Source organism: Arachis duranensis, chromosome 4 (assembly GCF_000817695.3).
Source record: "Arachis duranensis cultivar V14167 chromosome 4, aradu.V14167.gnm2.J7QH, whole genome shotgun sequence".
Classification (NCBI taxonomy): Eukaryota; Viridiplantae; Streptophyta; class Magnoliopsida; order Fabales; family Fabaceae; genus Arachis; species Arachis duranensis.
The window spans coordinates 92,790,422-92,814,938 of NC_029775.3; the positions used below are offsets into that span (position 1 = coordinate 92,790,422).

Consider the following 24,517-nt stretch of genomic DNA (forward strand, 5'->3'; position numbering starts at 1 on the left):
ATTGTGGCTCAAATCTTCTAAGGATGTGTTGAGTTGTTCCCAATAGTTGTTGGGAAGAAAGTGCATCCCTTGAGGCATCTCAGGGATTTCTTGATGACGAGCATCCTCATGCATCTCTTAAGAACCGTGAAGGGTCTCTCTTCCTTGCTCCATCCTCTTCTTGGTGATGGGCTTATCCTCTTCAATGGAGATGTCTCCTTCTATGATAACTCCAGCTGAGTAACATAGATGGCAAATAAGGTGAGGAAAAGCTAGCCTTGCCATGGTGAATGGCTTGTCGGCTATTTTGTATATTTCATTGGAGATGACCTCATGAACTTCTACTTCCTCTCCAATCATGATGCTATGAATCATGATGGCCCGATCCACAGTAACTTCAGATCGGTTGCTAGTGGGAATGATTGAGCGTTGAATGAACTCCAACCATCCTCTAGCCACAGGCTTGAGGTTCAGTCTTATTAGTTGAACTGGCTTGCCTTTGGAGTCTCTCTTCCATTGAGCTCCTTCCACACATATGTCCATAAGGACTTGGTCAAACTTTTGATTAAAGTTGACCCTTCTAGTGTAGGGGAATTCATCTCCTTGCATCATGGGCAAGTGAAACGCCAACCTCACATTTTCCGGACTAAAATCTAAGTATTTCCCCCGAACCATTGTGAGATAATTCTTTGGACTCGGGTTCATATTTTGATCATGGTTCCTAGTGATCCATGCATTGGCATGGAACTCTTGAACCATTAAGATTCTGACTTGTTGCATGGGGTTGGTTAAGACTTCCCAACCTCTTCTTCGGATTTTATGTCGGATCTCCGAGTACTCATTTTTCTTGAGCTTGAAAGGGACCTCAGGGATCACCTTCTTCTTTGCCACAACATCATAGAAGTGGTCTTGATGGCTCTTGGAAATGAATCTTTCCATCTCCCATGACTCGGAGGTGGAAGCTTTTGTCTTCCCTTTTCCTTTTCTAGAGGATTCTCCGGCCTTAGGTGCCATTGATGGTAATGGAAAAACAAAAAGCTTATGCTTTTACCACACCAAACTTAAAATATTGTTTGCCCTCGAGCAAAAGAAGAAAGAAGAGAAGAAGAAGAAGAAGAAATTGGAGGAGAGTGAGGGGAGATGGATTCGGCCAAGGTATAGTAAAGGGGGTAGTGTTGTGTGAAAATGAAGTAGAACGGAAGGGTATATATAGGGAGGGGGGAGTGAAGTTTCGGCCATTTAGGGTGGGAATGGGTGGGAAAATGTTTTTGAATTTTTGAAGGTAGGTGGGGTTTATGGGGAAGAGTGGATGGATGTGAGTGGAGAATAGGTAATTGGGAAGAGAGATTGAGGTGATTGGTGAAGAGAGATTGAGGTGATTGGTGAAGGGTTTTTGGGGAGTGTGACATGGGGAAGAGTAAAATAAGATTAGGAGGTAAGGTGGGAATATAGTAGGTGGAGATCCTGTGGGGTCCACAGATCCTGAGGTGTCAAAGAATTCCATCCCTACACCAAATAGGCATGTAAAATGCCTTTGCACCCCATTCTGGCATTTAAACGCCGAGTGGTGCACATTCTGGGCGTTCAACGCCCACATGTAACATGTTTCTGGCGTTGAACGCCAGTTTCATGCTTGTTACTGGCGTTCAGCGCCAGTTTTTCCTCTAGGCACATTCCTGGCGTTTAGCGCCAGAATGTTGCTTGTTTCTGGCGTTCAGCACCAGTTTCATGCTCTGTTCTGGCATTGAACGCCAGCCAGATGCTCCTTACTGGCGTTGAACGCCAGTCTGTGCTTCCTCCAGGGTGTGATTTTTTTTTCTGCTGTTTTTTTATCCTGTTTTTAATTTTTATATTTTTTTCGTGACTCCTAATGATCATGTACCTAATAAAACACAAAATAACAATAAAATAAAAATTAGATAAATAAAATTGGGTTGCCTCCCAACAAGCGCTTCTTTAATGTCAATAGCTTGACAGTGGCTCTCATGGAGCCACAAAAGTGATCAAGTCAATGTTGTATAGTCCCAACACCAAACTTAGAGTTTGGATATGGGATCTTAACACCAAACTTAGAGTTTGGTTGTGGCCTCACAAAATTTAGAGTTTGGTTGTGGCCTCCCAATACCAAACTTAGAGTTTGACTGTGGGGGCTCTTTTTGACTCTGAACTGAGATAAGCTCTTCATGCTTGCTCTCTTTTGTCACAGAGGGATGGCCATGTGCCTTAAACACAAGGTAGTCCCTATTCAATTGAAGGACTAATTCACATCTGTTGACATCTATCACAGCTCCTGCTGTGGCTAGGAAAGGTCTTCCAAGGATAATGCATTCATCCTCTTCCTTCCTAGTGTCTAAGATTATGAAATATGTAAAGGCCTTCAACCTTTACTAACACGTCCTCCACTATTCCATAAGCTTGTCTCAATGACTTGTCTGCCAATTGTAATGAGAACAAGGCAGGTTGTACCTCAATGATCCCCAGCTTCTCCATTACAGAGAGTGGCATAAGATTTATCCCTGACCCCAGATCACATAGAGCTTTTTCAAAGCTCATGGTGCCTATGGTACAAGGTATTAAGAACTTGCCAGGATCTTGTTTCTTTTGAGGTAGAGTTTGCTGAATCCAGGTATCTAGTTCATTAATGAGCAAGGATGAATCCAAGTATCTAGTTCACTAATGAACAAGGGAGGTTCACTTTCCCAAGTCTCATTACCAAACAACTTGGCATTCAGCTTCATGATACCTCCTAAATATTGAGCAACTTGCTCTCCAGTCACATCTTCATCCTCTTCAGAGGACGAATAGTCTTCAGAGCTCATGAATGGCAGAAGAAGATTTAATGGAATCTCTATGGTCTCTGTATGAGCCTCAGATTCCTTTGGATCCTTAATAGGAAACGCCTTCTTGCTTGAAGGACGTCCAAGGAGGTCTTCCTCACTAGGATTTTCGTCCTCCTCCTCCCTTGTGCATTCGGCCACATTGATCACATCAATGGCATTGTACTCTCCTTTTGGATTCTCTTCTGTGTTGCTTGGGAAAATACTGGGAGGAGTTTCAATGACTTTCTTACTCAACTGGCCCACTTGTGCCTCCAAATTTCTGATGGAGGATCTTGTTTCACTCATGAAACTGAAAGTGGTCTTTGACAGATCAGAAACTAGATTGGCTAAATTAGAAGTGTTTTGTTCAGAATTCTCTGTCTGTTGCTAAGAAGATAATGGATAAGGCTTACTATTGCTCAGCCTATTGCGTCCACCATTGTTAAAGCCTTGTTGAGGCTTTTGTTGATCCTTCCATGAGAAATTTGGATGATTTCTCCATGATGAGTTATAGGTGTTTCCATAAGGTTCGCCCATGTAATTAACCTCTGCTATTGCAGGGTTCTCATGATCATAAGCTTCTTCAGAAGCTGCCTCTTTAGTACTGTTGGATGCATTGTGATGAGCGGATAATTTATACGCTTTTTGGCATTGTTTTTAGGTAGTTTTTAGTAAGTTCAAGCTACTTTTAGGAATGTTTTCATTAATTTTTATGTTAAATTCACATTTTTGGACTTTACTATGAGTTTGTGTATTTTTCTGTGATTTCAGGTAATTTCTGGCTGAAATTGAGGGACTTGAGCAAAACTCTGAAAAATGCTGACAAAAGAACTGCGGATGCTGTTGGAATCTGACCTCCCTGCACTCGAAATGGATTTTCTGGAGCTACAGAACTCCAAATGGCGCGCTCTCAACGGCGTTGAAAAGTAGACATCCAGAGCTTTCCAGCAATATATAATAGTCCATACTTTATTCGGAAATTGACAACGTAACTTGGCGTTGAACGCCAAGTACATGCTGTTTTCTGGAGTTATACGCCAGAAACACGTCATGATCCGGAGTTGAACGCCCAAAACACGTTATAACTTGGCATTCAACTCCAATAAACAGATCAAGCTCAGCCCAAACATACACCAAGTGGGCTCCGGAAGTGAATTTATGCATCAATTACTTACTCATGTAAACCCTAGTAACCAGTTTATTATAAATAGGACTTTTTACTAGTGTATTAGAGATCTCTGGACGCCTAGTCCTTAGACCATGGGGGCTGGCCATTCGGCCATGCCTAAACCTTTCACTTATGTATTTTCAACAGTGGAGTTTCTACACACCATAGATTAAGGGTGTGGAGCTCTGCTGTACCTCAAGTTTCAATACAATTACTATTACTTTCTATTCAATTCTCTTTTATTCTTATTCCAAGATATACGTTGCACAACACTTTGATGAATGTGATGATCCGTGATACTCATCATCATTCTCACCTATGAACGCGCGTGACTGACAACCACTTCCGTTCTACTCTAGGTCGGGCGCATATCTCTTAGATTCCCTAACAGAATCTTCGTGGTATAAGCTAGATAGATGGCGGCATTCATGAGGATCCAGAAAGTCTAACCTTGTCTGTGGTATTCCGAGTAGGATTCCAGTATTGAATGATTGTGATGAGCTTCAAACTCCTGAAGGTTGGGCGTGATGACAAACGCAAAAGAATCAATGGATTCTACTCCAATCTGATTGAGAACCGACAGATGATTAACCGTGCTGTGACAGAGCATTTGGACCATTTTCACTGAGAGGATGGGATGTAGCTATCAACAAGGGTGATGCCTCCAAACGATTAGCCGTGCAGTGACAGCGCATAGGACCATTTTCCCGAGAGGATTAAAAGTAGCCATTGATGGTGGTGATGCCCTACATACAGCTTGCCATGGAAAGGAGTAAGAAGAATTGAATGAATGTAATAAAAAAGTAGAGATTCGAGAGGAACACAGCATCTCCATACGCCTATCTGAAATTTCCACTATTGATTTACATAAGTATTTCTATCCCTTTTTATTTTCTATTTATTATTAATTTTCGAAAATCATAACCATTTAATCTGCCTAACTGAGATTTACAAGTTGACCATAACTTGCTTCATACCAACAATCTCTGTGGGATCGACCCTTACTCACGTAAGGTATTACTTGGATGACCTAGTACACTTGCTGGTTAAGTTGAACGGAGTTGTGTCCACACATAACCAATAGCCATTAAATAAATCTCATGCGCTATGGGCTTACTGGACGGCTTATAAGACGCCAATTGGTATGAGCTCGTTCCGGCTAGTCTATGGCAAGACTTGCCACCTACAAGTGGAGATAGAACATAAGGCTTATTGGGCCATCACAAAATGCAACTCAAGATTGGGGGCGGAATCGAAAGGAAGTTACAGCAGCTGGAATTGGAGTGTCTTAGATTTGAAGCTTATGAGCATTTAAGGCTTTACAAAGAGAAGATAAAAGCGGTGCATGACAAGAATATCAGAAAAAGAGAGTTTTAGAGCTAGGGATCTTGTCCTTCCCTACAACTCTATACCAACCTCAATCTAGAGTTGTAGAGAAGGATAAGATCTCCAGCTCTAAACTCTCTCCTTCTGATATTCTTGTCATGCACCGCTTTCATCCTCTCTTTTTTTTATCTTTGAATTCTCATAAGCTTTCAATCTAAGACACTCCAATTTCACTAGTTGTAACTTCCTTTCGATTTCGTCCCCCCAAATCCTGAGTTGCATTCTTTGACGGTCCAATAAGCTTTGTGCTCTATCTCCACCGGTAGATGGCATTGCCATAGATTATCCAGAACTGACTCATACCAATTGGCATCTTGTAAGCCGTCCAGTAAACCCATAGCGCATCATTGAGCTTAGCACTTCCGTCCCTCCTATGAGGCTTCACAATTTTCACCAATATACGCTTGATTTTCTTTCTGGTTGGAGACCTCGACTTGGCCATTTGTTTGGGAATGGTAAACCGTGGCCACCTTGTGAATGATGCCATACTTCTTCATTAACCCTATCATTTTCTTGTTGCAAAAATGAGAGCCTTGATCACTCATGATTGCTCGTGATCCAAAGTGACAAATTAAGTTATTGCGAACAAAAGAAAGAACTACATTAGCATTATCAGTCCGGGTGGGAATCGCTTCCACCCATTTGGAAACATAGTCAACAGCTAGCAGAATACAGAAAACCATTAAAGTTTGGGAAAGGCCCCATGAAGTCAATACCTCAAACATTAAAAATCTCATAAAATAACATGATTTTTGTTGGGGTATTTCATCCTTCTTGGAGATATTTCCAAATCCAAGGAATTGTTGACAAGACTTAAAAAAGAGAGATACATCCTTGAAAGGTGTAGGTCACCAAAATCCACAGTCTAGAATCTTTCTTGCAGTTCTTTGAAGACCAAAATGGCCACCTCCCTTAGAGGAGTGGCAGGCCTCCAAAATAGACTAGAATTCAGATTATGGGATACACCTTTGATTACTTGGTCTGCATCACATTTTCATAAGTATGGGTCATCCCATATATAATATTTAGATTCGCTCTTAAGCTTATCCCTTTGGTTCTTAGAGAACTTGGGAGGAAAGGTGCGAGCAACCAAGTAAATGGCAATAAGTGCATACCGAGGAATCACTTCCGATATTGCTCGCGATCCCTAAAGGGGAAATGCATCATTGATAGGAGTGGGGTCGCCCTTTGTATGCTCAACGTGACTCAAGTGGTCCGCCACTCTTATCTTTTATTTCTAAATCAAATTCTTGCAGAAGAAATACCCATCTTATCAACCTTGGTTTAGACTCCTTTTTGACCAACAAATATTTCAATGTCGCATGATCCGAATATACTACCACCTTTGAGCCAAGTAAATAAGCCCGGAATTTATCCAAGACAACGACAATAGCTAACAATTCTTTCTCAGTGATAGTATAATTGGATTAGGCTCCATCCAAAGTTTTAGAGGCATAGGCAATGACATAAGAATTGTTACCTTCGCGCTGAGCTAGCGCTGCTCCCACTGCATAGTTTGATGCATCACACATGATCTCGAATGGCCTACTCCATTCCGGCCCTCTTACAATGAAAGCTTGGGTCAAAGCAATTTTGAGCTTGTCAAATAACTCCATGCAATCTTCACTCAATTCAAATTCAACGTCATTTTGCAATAACCGGGAGAGAGGTAGTGCCACATTACTAAAGTCCTTAATAAACCGCCGGTAAAAACTTGCATGACCAAGAAACGCACAGACTTCCCTCACAGAGGAGGGACAAAGCAAACTAGAAAACACATCGACCTTTGTCGGATTCACAGAAAAACCATTATTAGAGACAATGTGTCCTAAAATAATATCTTGTCTAACCATAAAAGAGCATTTCTTAAAATTAGAAACAAGGTTTAATTTTGTACATCTTTCTAATACTTTTGCAAGGTTGTCCAAGCAAAAGTCAAAGGAGTCTCCATATGCACTAAAATTGTCCATGAACACCTCCATGCAATGCTTAAGAAAATCCGCAAATATACTCATTATACATCTTTGGAACATAACTGGTGAGTTCCACAAGCCAATTGACATTCTCTTGTAGGCATATGTTCCAAAAGGGCACGTAAAGGTAGTTTTTTCGTGATCTTCTGGAGCAATGTGGATTTAAAAGTACCTAGAATAGTCATCTAAGAAACAATAATAAGATTTACCAAACATAGTCAATACACACTCTCCATGAGTTTTGCACCATTGTGGCCATTAACTCCCTACTCTCATTCTTGATTATAGTAACACAAAACTTCTTTGGGACGACTTGTACGGGGCTCACCCACTCACTATCCGAAATCGGATAGATTATGTCGGCCTCTAGCAACCGGGTTACCTCCTTCTTCACAACCTCTGAAATAGTAAGATTTAAACGCCTTTGAGGTTGGCGAATAGGTTTAGCTCCTTCTTCTAAAAAGATGCGGTGTTCACACCCTTGAGGGCTTATGCCAATTAGGTCTGCCAAGTTCCACCCTATTTCTCCTCAAGATATGAAGTAACTTCTCTTTTTGGGAGGTGAGCTCCCTTGCAACAATTACCAGAAACTTATGATCTTCATCAAGATAAGCATATTTTAAGTTGGATGGAAGTAGTTTCAACTCTACACTTTGTTTATGACTCGGCATTTGATCATCCGAAAAGAACGGAGTGGGTAAATTGTTCTTTTCACATTCGTGGGGGCTCCCCACACTTGGAGCTTGAATCATACTCTTCTGATCAAGATTAGCATTATGTACTTCGGCCACAACATTGTCAATCAATTCACACAGAAAAATTGAATGATCCTCCGATGGGTGTCTCATGGTTTCATCAAGACAAAAGTTCACAACTCTTCCATCAATCTCAAAAGAATAAGTACCCGAGAAAACATCCCTTTTAAATCGAAAGGTCCTAAAAAAGGTCTTCGTAGCAAGATAAACGATATTCTTTCGGATTCACTAGGCGGCATCTCAAGAATATGAAAATCAATTGGGAAGACCCATCCCTTTATACTCACCAACACATCCTCCGCAATACCAACCACATATATTATGCTCTTGTCCGCCAATACAAACCGAGCCACCGACCGTTTCAACGTTGGGAACTTCAATACATGATAAACGGATAGAGGCATAATACTAACATAGACACCAAGATCACACATGCAATCAACGAATTGGACCCCATATATGGTGCAAGTGACTAAGCAAGGACTCGGATCACCACATTTCTCCAGTATTGTACCCATCAAAGCCGAAATAGAGCTTCCCAATGGAATAGTTTCTAAATCATGAATTCTTTCCTTATTCATACACAAATCTTTTAGAAACTTGGCATATTTAGGGACTTGGCGAATAGCATCAAAAAGAGGGATAGTTACCTATATCTTTTTGAACATTTTCACCATTTTGGGATCAAGTTCTACATGCTTCTTGGTCTTCCGTGTCAATGTAGGAAATGGAATTGGAGTAGCCTCTTCCAAGACACTTCCATCCTTAAAAACTCTTGTTTTTTGGTTGGTTGACTTCTTCTTCAACTACCTCATGTGCCTCATCCTCCTCTTCAATTTCTTCTACCTCAACCACATCCTCTTTTGCAATTTGGTGCCGGACCCCAAGGTGATGGCATTGACGCCACCCTTGGGGTTGGGTAAAGGTTGAGAGGGCAAAGCACTAGAACTTGAAATTTGAGTAGTGAGGGTAGAAGGTGGTTCTATACGGGCTAAAAGAGCTTGGATGGTAGATGTAAGACCGGTGAAACTAACGACAAATGTGGTTTGAAGTTTTTTTGTCCTTGAAGAATAGAACGGGGTGTCTCATCTTGGTTGAAAGAAAGGAAATGATAGGTGATTTTGGGAGTTTGTGGTTGATTAAATTGAGGTGCTTGCCTTTGGTGGTAGTTGGTAGGTTTGGTAGTTTCTTCCTTGATTTTGTTCATATGGTGAGTTTTGATGGTATGATGGGTTTTGTTGGTATCGGTGTTGTTGATGGTTGTTCCACCTTTGATTCTCTCCATTGTCTATATCTCCTTAGTTATAGTTGTCTCTCCACCCTTGGATAGAATTATCTTACCAACCTTGGTTGTAATTGCCCCCTTGGTTATAGTTGCCTCCTTGTTGGTGATACCCTTGATTCAGACGGTTGTAATAAATATTAGTAGCCGCTAGGGTATTGTCATCTTGGAGACTTGGACATTCATCCATATAATGGGAGTAACAAGAGCGAATTCCGCACACTCTTTGGGGATCCAATTGTTGACTTTGTTGTTGTTGAGGAGTTGGAGGTTAAAGTTGTTGATTAAGTTGGAGTTGTTTAAGAATGCTAGTCATCTCCCCCAAGGTTTTAGTGAAGGCAACGGTCTCACCACTAGAAGAAACTTTATTGATGGCTCTTGGATGATTGTTTCTTTGTCTAGCATGTAGGGTGGACTCGGCCAAATCGGTGATGAATTACCATGCTTCTTCTACCGTTCTATACTTTGTCAAGGAACCATTACTTGAAGCATCCAAGGCGATCTTGTCTTGCGATTTCATTCCTTGGCAAAAGTAGCTAATCAATCATGTGGTTAGGACATGAGTCAAGAAATTTTCGAAACCGTTTCCAAAACTCATATAAAGTCTCCGATTCACCTTGGACAATGCATGAAATTTCTTTCCGTAACCTATCTGTCACTTTCACAGGAAAGAATTTGTCTAGAAACTCCCTTCTAAGCAAATCCCAATTGCTAACAATCTCATTGGACAAAGTGTAAAACCACTCTTTAGCTCTTCCCTCAAAAGAGAATGGAAAGATATACAACCAAACGGCAACTTCATCGGAACCTTTCCGCCTAGTAGTAGATAATACACCTTGGAAGTCCCTATGGTGTCTAATAGGATCTTGAGCAAGTAAGATTGATCAAAGCGATTTTGAGCTCAAATTTAGCATTCAAGTCCGGATGACGCACATGAAGCGATTAAAGAGCAAAATCCGGAGCACCAACTTCCTTAAGAGTGACTCTCCTTAGAGCGACCATAGTATCAATACCTAAATCGATGGAAGAGTTATTAGTAGTATCAATAGAAGAGTAGATAGTGCCTTTTTCGAATGACGATTCGAATTCAACCTCTGATATGGTTGGTGAATTGGTAAAAACCTTTTCACCACCTCCAAAAGCAAACCGTCTCCGAGCTTGCCTAATGTGAAGTGAAGTTCTTTCAATCTCAGGGTTAAATGTAGCTAAACTCGAATCCGATAATGAACGCGTCATTCAATGAAGGAAGTATAGAACTCATGACAATAAAATAAACTAAACAAAGACTAATCATACCTAACAATTGAACTAACAAACAATCCAGGAAAATGCAAGTATTCACGTATCCGCATATTTACACTAACCAACAACATGGCACACATATTCAACTCCCCGACAAAGGCGCCAAAATTTGATGATGGAATTTATTGCCGGTCTAAAATTTACCAATTAAATCCGTCGTGAGTATAGTCTAAACCAACAAGCTTCTCTTTAGAACTAGGTTAGGTTTAGGTTAAATCTATGTTAGATCTAGGTTTAATTCCATGTTTTCATCCACTTTTCATTTACAATTTCTTATTCTATTGTCTTGATTTCTCTCTTTCCTCATGTTAATTTCTCATTTTAGTTATGTTTATGTTATGAACACTCTTGTCAATTTCAACTTCCTTTAATGTAATTTCATGTTTTATGTTTTTGTTGTTTAATTGCTTTGTTATTATTATTTCCTTGCAATTGGTAGTTGTAGATTTACATTTCTTGCAATTTTATCTTGTTTTCCTTTTATGTCTTCTAAGTGTTTGACAAAATGCTTGAAAGGATGTTAGAATAGATTTTTGTGTTCTTGACTTGGGATGGTAACTTAGGAACCATTGAGTTACTAATAACCAAGTGATTGATAATTGAGATCCATTGACACTAGCTCACACTAAATCAATTCGTGAAATGGTTAGGACTTATAGACTAGGATTGATAAAGCTCATTTGACTTTCCTTCACTCGTTGAAGGATGACTTAATGGGATTGATATTTGCAATTATCATATTGTGGTTAGTAATAAGGATAGAGATTCTCAACCATCAACCATTGCCAAGACCTTTTTATCATTTGAGTTTCATTTACTTTCTTGTCATTTACATTTCTTATCCCTTATTCAAAACCACAAAACATACAACCCATAACCAATAATTAAGCACACTTCCCTGCAATTCTTTAAAACAACCCGCGATTTAAATACTTCAGTTTATTTTTAATGGGATTTGTACTTGTGACAACCAAATTTTTTATTGAGAAATTTTTTGTTAGCTTAGAACTATACTTGCAACGAGATTTCAATTGTGAAAATTCTCTACCGACACAATTTTCGTTCGTCAAAATGCACCAAATTCTCCTCCTAAACCCACACAAATTAGCTTTCCTCCAACCATGAGACCTATGCCTTGAGGGTTCAACCTTAATAAACTTAACATCAAACTTCCAACCACTACACCATTCCCTCTTACTCTTAACTCCACAAAGAGCTCTAAGTTGTCCATCCGTTTCAAGCAAACCATATTCAAGTGAAAAAGTAAAGCTTAAGGATAAGAATTTTACCCACTTGAATGTTGTGTTGGATTGTGACTTAGAAAACGATAACTCCAATGGTTTTGCAAGTATCATCCCTTTATGCTCTTCCTTGGTGACTTCCACCTCTTGATAACTTCTTTCAACTTCTCCTTATATTTTCATTGTTTGATGTATACATACACTTATGTGATTGAGGTCTTGTTTCACTTAACTTACATATCCATATGGCATTACCCTATCATTTCTCTTGCAAACCAATGTTAAGCCATTTTATCCCATTTATTCTTTATTTTAGCACATCATTAACTCTAAGCGAAAAATAATAAATATCCCTAATTTGAATCCTTTGTTAGCTTAGACTAGTGAAGTGTACATGAATTGTGAGAAAATTGAATTGGAGAATACATGTCTAGAAAATTGGGCATTTTATGTTCTTAAATGAAAATGTAAAAACAGTTGGGCACTTGTTCATGCATCCAACACATTAATCATATGCATTAACTCACTGAAAAAAAAATAAATAATAAGAAAAGAAAAAGAAAAAAAAGAGAGAAAATAATAAAAATGAGACAAAATATCCCAAGGCTAATAAGTGAACTAATGCATATTATTTGTATTCAAAAGACTTCAAGGTGCATGAATTTGTGAAAAAATAGTTAATGGGTGGTTGGACTTTGCATTGTGATAATATAGAATGTCTTAGGGTAGGTGAGAAGTTTAGGTTAATCAAGGATTCGAATTTTGGTCCACTAAACCAAATATATTCTTACCTTGACCCTAACTCCATTACAACGCTTGCAAAGACCTCTTGATATGTGTATTTATGCATTAAATATTATTGATTGGTAGAAGAAGAGCAAGCCTTGGAAAGCAAGATTAGTAGAAAACCGACAGACTCAACTCTCAAACACTAGAGTGATTAGAGTGTATACACTTATAGTGAGGGTTCGATGCTCGATTCTTTGTTTCCGACTTTCATGAGCTTTTTTCATACAAGTTTACTTGTACTTTATTATGTGATTTGAATTAGTGGAATCCAGTTTATATTTGTCTTAGAGAATTTGTTTACTTTTAAACAAGTAAGTAGAAGCATTTAGCATGTAGTTGCATCCCTATAGATAAATTACATTGCATAAGTCTCACTGCTTTCCCTTCACTTGTTTGTCTCACCTGAACTTAGCATGAGGACATGCTAATATTTAAATGTGTGGAGATTTAATAAGCCACTATTTTATGATATATTTTGGAGTGAATTGAGTAAGTTTTGTCAACTATTCTCACACTTATTCATGTAAATTATATGTTTTTTATTTCTTTCCTAATTTTGTGCTATGATGAAAAAATGCTTCCTATACCTTAAAATTGTTAATTTTTAATTCTCCTTTATTACCATTCGATGTCGTGATGTGTTTGTTAAGTGTTTTCAAATTTACAAGACATGAATGACTTAAAAGATGAAGATGAAGATGAAGTATGTTAGAGTGGAAGGAACACAAGCAACTAAAGAGTTGAGAAGCGAGGAGCGACGCGCACGCGTCGGCTGACCCGTGCGCGTGATCCAAAACGTCTTTCAGCGATGCGTACGCGTGACTGACGCATACACATAACCGACGCGTACACATGACAGAACGTCACGTGCTGCACGTAACAGAACTCGTTGAGAGCTATTTTTGGGCTGATTTAGACCCTGTTTCATGCCCGAAAACACAGACTAGAGGTAGGGATGGAGTTGAAACTGAACACACTTCACTTTTCATTCTAAATTTTTTATTAGGTTTGAATTCTAGTGAGAGAAACTCCTACTTCTCTCTAGGGTTTTAGCATTCTTAGTTCATCTTCGCATTGGATATTAGGAAAGCTGTTGCTACCTTCAATTGGAGTCAACTCTTTTATAGTTTACCTTTCTAATTTCTTTACTACTCTTTTTCATTTGATTATTTTGCATTCACGTTTGGATCTTGTCACTTTTGACTATTATTAATGCATTGAAGTATTTTTATATTTATCTTTATTGCTTGTTTGATTCGTATTAATTATTTGTCCATGCCTGTTTTAATTTAATAAATTTCTCAAAATTACCTTGTCTTTTATTTATTCTTATTATATGTTTATGAAAATGACATTCATGTTGATGGCTTAAAACTCCCAACTTGGTTGGGGGTTGATAATTGGAAACCCTTGAATTGTGACGTTCAAATATTAATCTGTAATTCAAAATTGCTGGCTAACTCAATTTTCACCAACTCAAGTCCTTCCCCACAAAGTGACTAGGACTTGTGAGTCAAAATTAGTGACAACCACTTAACTTTTCTTCAAATGTTAGAAGATAATTAAGTGGAAGCAATGAACTCTTACTATTATACTTGAGCAAGACAACAAAAATAGAAATTCCAGTTCTCTCCCCTAACCAAGGCATTTTATTTCAAATACATAACACCTCTTGTTATTTGATCATTGCTTTAATTTCTAGTTTCTTTGTTTTTCCGTTCTCAATCTCAAAATTATTCAAAAAAAATCCTGAGCAATAATTTACATTCTGTGTCAACTCTTGGAGACACGACCCTAGATTCTACTCCCATTATTTATTATTAATTGTGACACACATATTCTAAATTAATAGTGAAAATTTCGTTGATTAAGACTGTACTTACAACGCTATCTTAGAAAATATTTTTGAAAAATTCTCTATGCTGAGGTCTAAATTTCATATGCTGGTGAAAATGTGTCAAGGTGGAGTGTGCTATTGATGCGTGAGCAGCTTCCCAAAGTTGCAGCATGTACTTGGAGGGTTGCAGCATGTACTTGGAGGGTTCAGACGTAGGTCCCGCACTTCAGAAGAAATGTGACTAGGTTGCAGTAAAATATTGCATTAATCAATGCTAATCAATTTCTGTTAATAAAATAATTATAATATTTATTTATTTGCAATATGAACCTGCACACCAATATGTCAATAGTAAAGACTAACTGGACCATGGAAAAGAGGTTGGGCTATGTCCACATTTTCGGTTAGTCTTGCACGAAGAAAAGATATGAATAAAAAATTAAAAAGAACTATCGAACCGTTTCATATTTTGGAAAACTATTCATTATACATAATTTACAAAAAAATATTTTTTTAAAATTTTTAAAACCTAAGCTACTCATTCTACATTTTAATTAAAATATAAATAACCTATCATGCTAAGAAATTTTACTTTTATTTAATTTTATATATATTTAATAATAAAAAGAGTGAATTTTTTAAAATATTTATGTCTATTGATATGCTAGTATTTATAATGTGAAACTAAAATTGTATATAAATAAAAAAAATAAACATGTATATAAAAAATATGTTTATACGAAATAATAAAAACTTATATTACAATTATTTTTCTTGTTTATATATTTTTTAATTCAATTTTGTGACAGTGTTAGAATAAAAATTTTATGCATCTATTTAATTATGTATTGTAATAAAAAAAATTTATACATTCATTACGTAGATAATTATCTAAAAAGTTAAATATAATTAAATTATTATATAAAAAATATACCTATATATTTTAAAATATCAAAATAAATTACCATACTTTTAAACAATTATTCTAGTACTCATTATAATTTTTCAATTATTAATTACCTTCAAGGCCAAATAAATTTCTTAACTATTATTGGTTTTAAAATTTGGACTACATATCTACATTTTTTGGACATTAAAATAAATTCTTTTTTATATTTTTTGAGACAAAGAGAGTCCAACTCTAATTAACTTGTCCATAATAATCCATGGCCCATACAATGTTTTCACATCCATCCAGACAAAACAAAAAAATTTCATTACTATTATATTATACTTATTTTCCTAAACCAAATTCATTTCTTTTTTTTTCAATCTCGTTGTTAATAAGAAAGTTTTTTGAACAATGGAATCCTCTCCTAAACTGCCTGCTTCCAACTGGAGCGCCTCAAACCATGATGAACACTTTAACGAGACACGTGTAGCCACCACCATGTGACATGCACTCTCTGTAGCTGCTGAAGGGTCTTTCTTTCAGCACCATAACATCTCCCAATACTTTTTGGAAATTCTTAGCTAGCATTTTTCCAACCAGCACCTGAACCTATCGTTCTCGAGGAGCCTGAGTTGGTTAGTGATTATGTACCTGCGATTCCACGAAGTGGGACTTCCCTCCTGAACCGATTCCTGACTTTACGCAAGGCAATGAGCCGGAACTACGGGATGATGGAGTAGCCCCTATACACGTGAATGGACCTGCGCTCGCGAACGGATTTGTACATAGTGATAGTAGCGCCTCTAGTGGTTCCGAAGGTATAGCTGTAGTGGTTGACGATGAAGAGGAGGAGAATCCAGAGATGGAGATAGATCAGAACGAAGAGATGGATGAGCCACTTGACGATCTACTAAACGGCCACATGTAGATACAGACTGATAGCGGTAGGAGCATTCTTTTGATGACACTCCAGTCTAACATTGACTTATGGTTAGTATCTCACTTGTGTTAGTACACCTGAGAGCTAGGAGCTATAGAGTGGTTAGGCTAGCCTAGGCGCCAACTTAGCTGTTTTTGTATGGGCTAGGTCCTGAGAGTGTCGTGTATATATATTAGCTATGTAGGGTTGACAAGGATGTAGATAGACATGATCTTTTGTAAACGCTCCACGTTCTGTTTATAGTGTACATGATGTATATTATCAGTTATGTTTCATGTTTCTGTATATTCCTTTATATGCCTTTATATGCCTGCCTGTGTATGTTTATTTATATTCTTTTATCGCTTGCATAGTTTTTTTTTTTAAAGTGACTAGTAACATTGACAACGCTTTAACGAGGAACATGGTATATATTAAATAATAGTTAATAATTAGGAAAAACAAGTTAGTGATGCTTAGCTTCTTGTATGACCATGGCATATCGGAAGTTGGGTCGTTACGTCCATTGCTTCGCTTCTTCTACTTTTCTTGTTGCTTACGATGACTCATCCTGAAAAATATAAAAGGGAATATATTTAAACACAAACACAAGTAAAGCAAGATGAGTAAAGCAAAGCAACGCAATACTTAAATCAAGAAAGTCAGGTTGAATACACTAAAATGAGTTGAATTTATGCGTTTATGACATAAAGAAAAGCAATGTGTGAATTCTAAGTTTGCCGGCAGTTTAAAATTCACACATTGTAGAATTGAAAGCACTATGCCACATTACTTCAATCAAGGTTCAAATTCAACTCAATTAGCATGCCTAAAGTGATTTCAAAATATTTGCAAGCTACCAATTGGTAAACAAGCAACAAGAAATTCAATAATCACTTAGGCAATATAAAATTGATGTAATGGTGAAAGATTGTGCAAAAGAAGAGTTTTTGCATATGATATGTAGTGATTGAAATTCAATTCAAAAAAATTAAACCAAAATGGAATGATACCCTCACATACACATCAAAAACTCAATTAATACAAAAGTTAGTGTCTCAAGCAATCCACTATCACAAGCTATACTTAATGAATTATGCCAAACAAAGTTAAAAATTCTAAATCACATGGTAGCTACAACATGCAATTCAAAATCCAAAATAGTCATAGAGGCATATTCACAAACAACGATGCATGAACTAAACAAGAATAATGTTTAAGCAAAGTAAGAGGAACAAGTTCAACACCAATATACTTCCTATAATCAATAGCACAAGATTAATTTCACGAATTTAAAATCGTTCCTAATATAACCCAAAACCAAACACGATATGCAAGGTTGACACAACTGGATTAAATAGGTCCAAGTTCATTAATCTTGTATTATTGGTCAAAAGACCTCAATCATTCAAAATTCGAACTTTTGGTCAATTAGAAACACACATAAATGCAAATAGCCATAACAAGAGGAAAACAATCATTGATTTTCAAGGATTTGACCAAAGTTTCATTAAAAGATTTTTGAGGCAATTTGACAACCACTTGACATGCAATTATCAAAAGTGCAAAGAAAATGCAACCAAGTGTCAGTTTATAGACCAATTCAAATGAATGTAATTCAACCAAATTTCCAGCAACTTTTCAACAACACAAGCATTAACACCTTAAAGTCCTGAACCTAATCAAACATAATTCAAACAATCATAATCCAAACAAGCACAATCTAAATAATTCCAGCAGCAGCTTTTTTAGCAAAACAAGCCTTCTTTTAACATCAATCCGTACAAATTCACTCAGAATGACACAAAATCAGAAGCATTTCGACTAGCCAACAAGCATTAATCACTCCAAGTTCAATTATAACAGCCACAATACCACAGCATATCCAACACAATAGCATCAGCAATTCTCATCAAAGCAACCAACCTCAAACATTCAAGATTCAAAATTTCTTGGTCAATTAAAAGCAAATCAGATTCAATTATCAATGCATAATAACAAGAATCATGTGAAAACAAGCATTGATTTCAAAAGATTGACCCAAAAATTTCCAAGAAAAGCTCTTTGAGGCATATTGTCAAATATTTGGCGTGCAAATGTATCAAACAAACCAAATAGCACAACCAAACATTCTTTTCAGCACCAATTCACAAAAGTTAGCACCAAGAACACAGAAATCAGCAATATATATCAGTAATTCAGCAGCAATTCAGTCAATCCAGTCCAAACCACATGAAATTCAAACTCAAGAAGCATAATAGCATGATTAATTATCTATGAACTAACAATAATCCTACTCTAAAGCAACCTAACAGCAGCAAATAATCCTAACCAAATCAAACTATCAACTAAAAATTAAAATATTACCAATCCTAAATGAACCAAAGTCCAAAACAGAAAACAAATTTAAAGAGAAATGAATCAAAAAGCTACTTGAAGACAGGGAAAGAAAATGCAAAGACACGGGGCTGGACCAGGTGGTATCTCTGCGACGCGAGAGAGGAGAATAGGGTTGGCGCGGCGGTGCTGAGCTCGACGGAAAGGGGCTCTGATGGTTGCGATAGGTCTATGGTTCGGACGGGGGAACTCCACGCTGCTGCGTGTTGGTGAAGCAGGGGTTGGCGCGAAGACTCCTGTGCTCGGCGGAGCTCCTGGGCTCGGCGAGAAACAGGGGAAGGGTTCGGACGCGAGAAGGTGGGGCTCTGGCGGCGCTACTGTAGCGCGAAGAGGAGGGTCGGGAGCTGGAGGTGATGGTGAAGGGGGAGAGCTCGCCTGCAGTTGTGGGTGAAGGGATGGTTCAAGGTGAAGCAGGGGCTATTGGTGGCGATTCTGAGAAACGCTGAAGGGTGATGCAGAAAAAAGGGGGTGCTGGCGCGGCGGTGAGGGAGAAGAGGAAACGCGACAAGGGGGTCTGTGAGGGAGAAGAGAAGGGCTGCGGTGAGGAGAGGGAAGGGAGAAGAGAAAGGGGGAAGGAAGCTGAGAGCAAGAATTAGGGTTTCGTTAACCCACCTTGTGCGCACGCATAGGCGCAGCTGGTGTGCATTGAATTTGAGAGTTCATTTGCTTAAGTGTCGTCACTAGAAATTTTTAGAATTATATTTATTAATTATATATTATAAATTATTATTTATTTAGGTTGTTATTTTCTGATTTTAAGTTTTTGTTGTTTTACTTAAGTTGTTATTTTTTAAATTTTAAATTATTTTATTTGTTTAGGTTATTTTATTTAGGTTGTTATTTTTTAAATTTTAGAGTGTTATACTTAGATTGTTATTTTTTTAAATTTTAAATTATTTTACTTTTTTAAATTTTAAATTGTTGTATTTATATTGTTATTTTTTAAATTTTAAATTATTTTACTTAAGTTGTAATTTTTTACATTTTAACACTATTTTTTAAAAATTTATTAATTCTTTTTACCATTATTTTTTAAAATTTTGTTGATTTTTCTAAAATTTGCAGCTACATACATTCTTTTAAAGAAATTTAGAATTTTAAAAAAATTTACGTTAATTATACTTTGGTTGAACTCAATAAGGGTTACTTCAAGACTACACATCATGAGTACGTGGTTAATTTAAACCAGTGTAAGTGTATTTTTTTTATTAAAAATCAGTTTATTTTTTGCTTCCTTGGTCATTAGTAGTATCTAATTTATAAATAATAATTAATAATTAATTATAATTTTAGGATGTTGACTACACCGTAGTTTGCTTCCAATTTCAAAGGCATCATCAATCATTGAAGGGGAGAAAGTAGAAGGTGCTAAGGTATTTGTTCAAAAAATAAATTTTTTGTTTGTTTGTTCTCTCAAAATTAGATCTTAATTTTATTCAAAAAATATTAGTGAGATAAAATCAAAGGTTAGAAAGAAGTCTTTAATTTAACATGGTATTTTGTACAGAATTTGTTACTTGAATTCTCCAATGAAGTTGCGGCCATGATAAATTCAATTGTTGGAAAATGCTATTACACCAACTAAGCGACTATCCTCGGAGTCGGAAGATTCGAAGGTGGAAGGAGATACTTCAACTTGCAAGAAGATCAAGATTGAGAATGAAACTTGAGAATTTGGATGCACATGTTTTGGAATCCCTTTTAGAGTCTATCTAATAGAATAATGCCAAGTATATGTTTGTTTTGGTGGAAACATTGTCTTTTCTTGAGTTGTTATTTTTCTTTTGGATCTTTTTGATTTTTATGTTTGGAATTTAAAATATTTTTAAATATAAATTGAAGTTATTTGGTTATTACTTGTGGTTTTATTTTTAATTTGATTCTCACCGTTGATATTCTGATAATTTCTAATTTAATATTTAATGTCATAAAGTTATAAATTTTTTCTTTTGAATTATTATTGATAAAATTAAGTTAGTTTTTAATTTTTAATATTTACTTATTTTAAAAATAAATCTAATTATAATTTTTAATTAAAGTACTATGTTTAGAATTTTAAATTTAAATTCAAATATACTTTTTTTGAATTTTTAAATAAGCAACTGGGTTTGAGAATATTTTTTGAAAATTTATATAATTTATAAGCTACTATGGTAATTACAAAGGATTATAATAAAGTAAATAGGATTATCAGTCTTATAAGATGTGAGGTTATTTATACTATTTTAAAAAAAATAATTTGACATTCTTCTATACTTAATTCTGTTTCTAATGTTGTTCTGACAAAATCGACTTAATTTAGTATTTTAAAAAATTGACTCAATAAAATGTGCTTTGAAGCACTTGATCGGACGCTCAGGTATTTTATGTCAGTTACCGATCAACATAAGACACATCAATCATTTGGTGGTAAAGTTGTTATTCTAGGAGGTGATTTCAGACAGATACTTCACATGATTTCGAAAGGAAGTAGACACGATATATTAGCATCCGCTATTAACTCATCCCATCTGTGGTCATTTTGTAAGGTTCTGAAATTGCATACGAACATGAGGCTTCTAATGTCTTCTTCGAATCAAAATGAAGGTGAAATAAAGAGATTTGCTAATTGGATACTTGATGTTGAAAATGAAAATATTGTCTCTGTTGTTGGTGATGAATCAGAAGTTGAAATTCCAGATGATCTATTGATTACAACTACTGATGACCCTCTCTCTCATTTGGTAGACTTTGCATATCTAAATTTGTTGCAAAACATGTTAGATTACAGGTATTTTCAGAGTAGAGCAATTCTTGCACCCACGCTTGAAAGTGTCGAGAAGGTAAACAATTTTGTCTTGACAATCTTTTCAGGGATAGAAAAGGAGTATTTGAACTCTGACACAACATGTCAAGCTGATGAGAATGAAGATGTACAACAAGAGTGGTTCACACTAGAGTTCCTAAATGACATCAAATGTTCGGAACTACCCAATCACAAGTTGACTTTGAAGTCAGGAGTCGCAGTAATGCTACTACGAAATATAGACCAGACTTCAGGTTTATGCAACGGGACAAGATTAATAGTTAATGAACTTGGCAGCAATGTAATTGGAGCGACGGTAGTGACCGGTAGAAATATTGGAGATAAAGTGTACATTCCAAGAATGAACTTGATCCCTTCAGATTCAGAATTGCCATTTAAGTTCCAATGAAGACAATTTTCATTAACAGTATGCTTTGCAATGACCATTAACAAAAGTCAGGGTCAATCATTGTCACATGTAGGACTTTATTTGCCAAAATCAGTGTTCACCCATGGACAATTTTATGTTGCTTTATCAAGAGTTAAGAGTCGCAGTAACCTCAAGGTTTTAATTCTAGACGAAGATGGCAATCCAAAGTCATCAACAACAAATGTCGTGTTCAAAGAGGTTTTTAATAATAATTAGGTAAGAATAATATTATTTTCATTTTAATAGCATGTTATGATTTACACTTTTGTACAAATATTTTCTTTAGATATAACTAATTTATCTATAACTCTGTTTTCATATTTGAAATGAAATGTGTAATAAGGAGCACAACATCATATGCCAATTGCTTTTCTAATGAAGTTAGTAAGATACTAGATTGTCGATAAATTTTTATTAGCTTTTTTATATAAAGTTTAGTAGAAAATTGACATGCTATTATTACAGTTATATATGTTCTTATTTTTTCATGTCTTTCTCCTTATGGTTCAAGAATATTATATACTTTAGACTCTTCTAGTTATATTTTACTTTGAATAAAAATAAAATAGCATATTTAACACGTTTATTATATAATGACGATGATAGTATTATACTAAACTTGAAAAATATATGGTTATAAAATATTATTTTTAATTTAACTTATCAAATTTAAATATAAGCTATATATATATATAAAGAGTTGGAGAGCTTACAAGGGATCTCTCAGAGCTTCTCTCACTAACTTCTCTCTATGTTTGTAAAACTGAAGGGTGCCTCATAATGAGAACGAGGCTTCCTTTTATAATTGAAGATTCTACTGTTTCTACAGTACAGTTGAAAATGACCGGTACTATTTCTACAGTACAAGTTGATATGATTAAGAATTTTGTGATTACATAAATTTCAGGATTAAAGACTAATCCTCTCCTAGGTCAATTCCAAAGCAGTCGTCTTCATTCTGGTTATAATCGCTTGAAGATTCTGCTGACGAAGTAGGATCTTCTTTGTGTTTTTTTCTTCTTCGATCATTTGCATAATTTGCTGAAGATGTTTTGCTAGAGTTTCTTTTGATTGAGCACCTGCGAGGGCTGCGGCAATTTGGGCTTTCTGATTGAGAAACAAAACCATTTCTGGATCTGAAATCTTTTGACAATCGGGATTGGATTTGAACCATTCTCTGACCTTTTTTGGGTAGGCCATTGATGAATCAAATTGAGGCCACCATTTGACATAACCACGCCTTTGCAGGATTGGAAAGGATTTTGGGTGGTCTGATTTTGTATATTTGCATTGCCATGAGAATACCCATGCCAAAGAAAAAGTTGAAAAGAATTTTATCATTACAGGAATACGTGGCCTGACTGTTAAATTTTGATTGAAAAAGTTTATACCCTTCATCCGTAGGTGATGGTAGAATTTCTGGAATTGGCCCAAAGAAGTCCCACCATTGGTAGAACCAATTTGAAAAAACATAATTGATTTTTTTAAAAATATATTAACTATGAATGTCTGTGCTAAGTATTTTGGAACCAAAATACTTTAGTCTAGGCCTCCATTTAATCCCAATAACTAAAACCTATTGGGTCATAATTTTGAGAAATTTTTTTAATTTTATTTAGATTGTTCCCAAATTGCTTTGGGGACAAAATTCTAAGGATTTGGATGGTTGAATGGGTTATAAGATCAAGATTGGTTTTGTCTTTATAATGTTTAATAGCTACTGAGTCAGTATCTATTAGGATGAATTCGTAAAATTGGCGGGTCTTGTTGGGTGCCAATGGCCTGAAGTGGAATCCAGTAGAAAATATCTTTGGGATGACTTTGTTTGGTGAGCTATCCCAGAATTTAGTCTCCATATGGATAATATTTGAGGTTTTGTTTGTGAGCCTGTAATTAGTTTGGGCATTTTGTATTTTGGTAGTAATTGAGGATGTTTGGGGTGTTTGGATAATAGCTTTTTCTTTTGGTCTTTGTATGACTATTTTTTGGTTGGCCATTTGGGATATCATTTGTGTTAAGTCAATTTCTTCATCTGACTCACTGCAAATGTCAGCCCAAGTTTTTTTGTTAAGTTTTGTAAGGCCTTGGTCCTGTAGAGCCAGGAGGGTTTCGATTAGGAAGGCGTAGTCTAACTTAGTTTATTTGGATTGATTGGTTGTTGGTTCAATTGGTTGTTGGGCTGGGCTTTTGGAGGATTGTTGGGTAGGTTGTTGGGTAGATGACCCAGTTGGGGTGCTAGACCCAGATTTTCTGATTGGCCCAGGTAGGGCTAGGCGAACGCCTCTGCCTCTAGCATAGGCTAAAGTTGCCTTTTTAGGCATTGTCGTATCCTTGCTTGTCTCCCTGCAAATATTCATGTGTGAGAAAGTCAGGGAGAGAGTTTGAATTACCATTGATGTGCTCAATATCAAAATAAAAAACACTTAAAATGGCTTGCCATCTGGCAAAAATTTATTTTGATGTAAGGTTTTTAACATCATTTTGCAAAACGTCTTTGGCTGATTTACAATCAACTCGTACTAAAAATTTTTGATTGAGTAAGTCATATTGAAATTTTGTAATG

At 36.3% G+C, this 24,517-nt stretch overlaps 1 long non-coding RNA gene and 1 pseudogene across 1 annotated transcript in view; one reads left to right on the forward strand and one right to left on the reverse strand.

Annotated features, from left to right (window-relative positions):
• LOC127746775 (uncharacterized) overlaps positions 1-15,092 on the reverse strand; it is a 31,674-nt gene extending 16,582 nt beyond the window's left edge. The window contains exon 1 of the long non-coding RNA XR_008008506.1: positions 4,090-15,092. This is a non-coding gene — a long non-coding RNA (uncharacterized LOC127746775). The remainder of the gene's footprint in view (positions 1-4,089) is intronic.
• A 5,974-nt stretch (positions 15,093-21,066) lies between these two features.
• Positions 21,067-22,246, forward strand: LOC110280524 (uncharacterized; annotated as a pseudogene).
• The last annotated feature ends 2,271 nt before the right edge of the window (positions 22,247-24,517 follow it).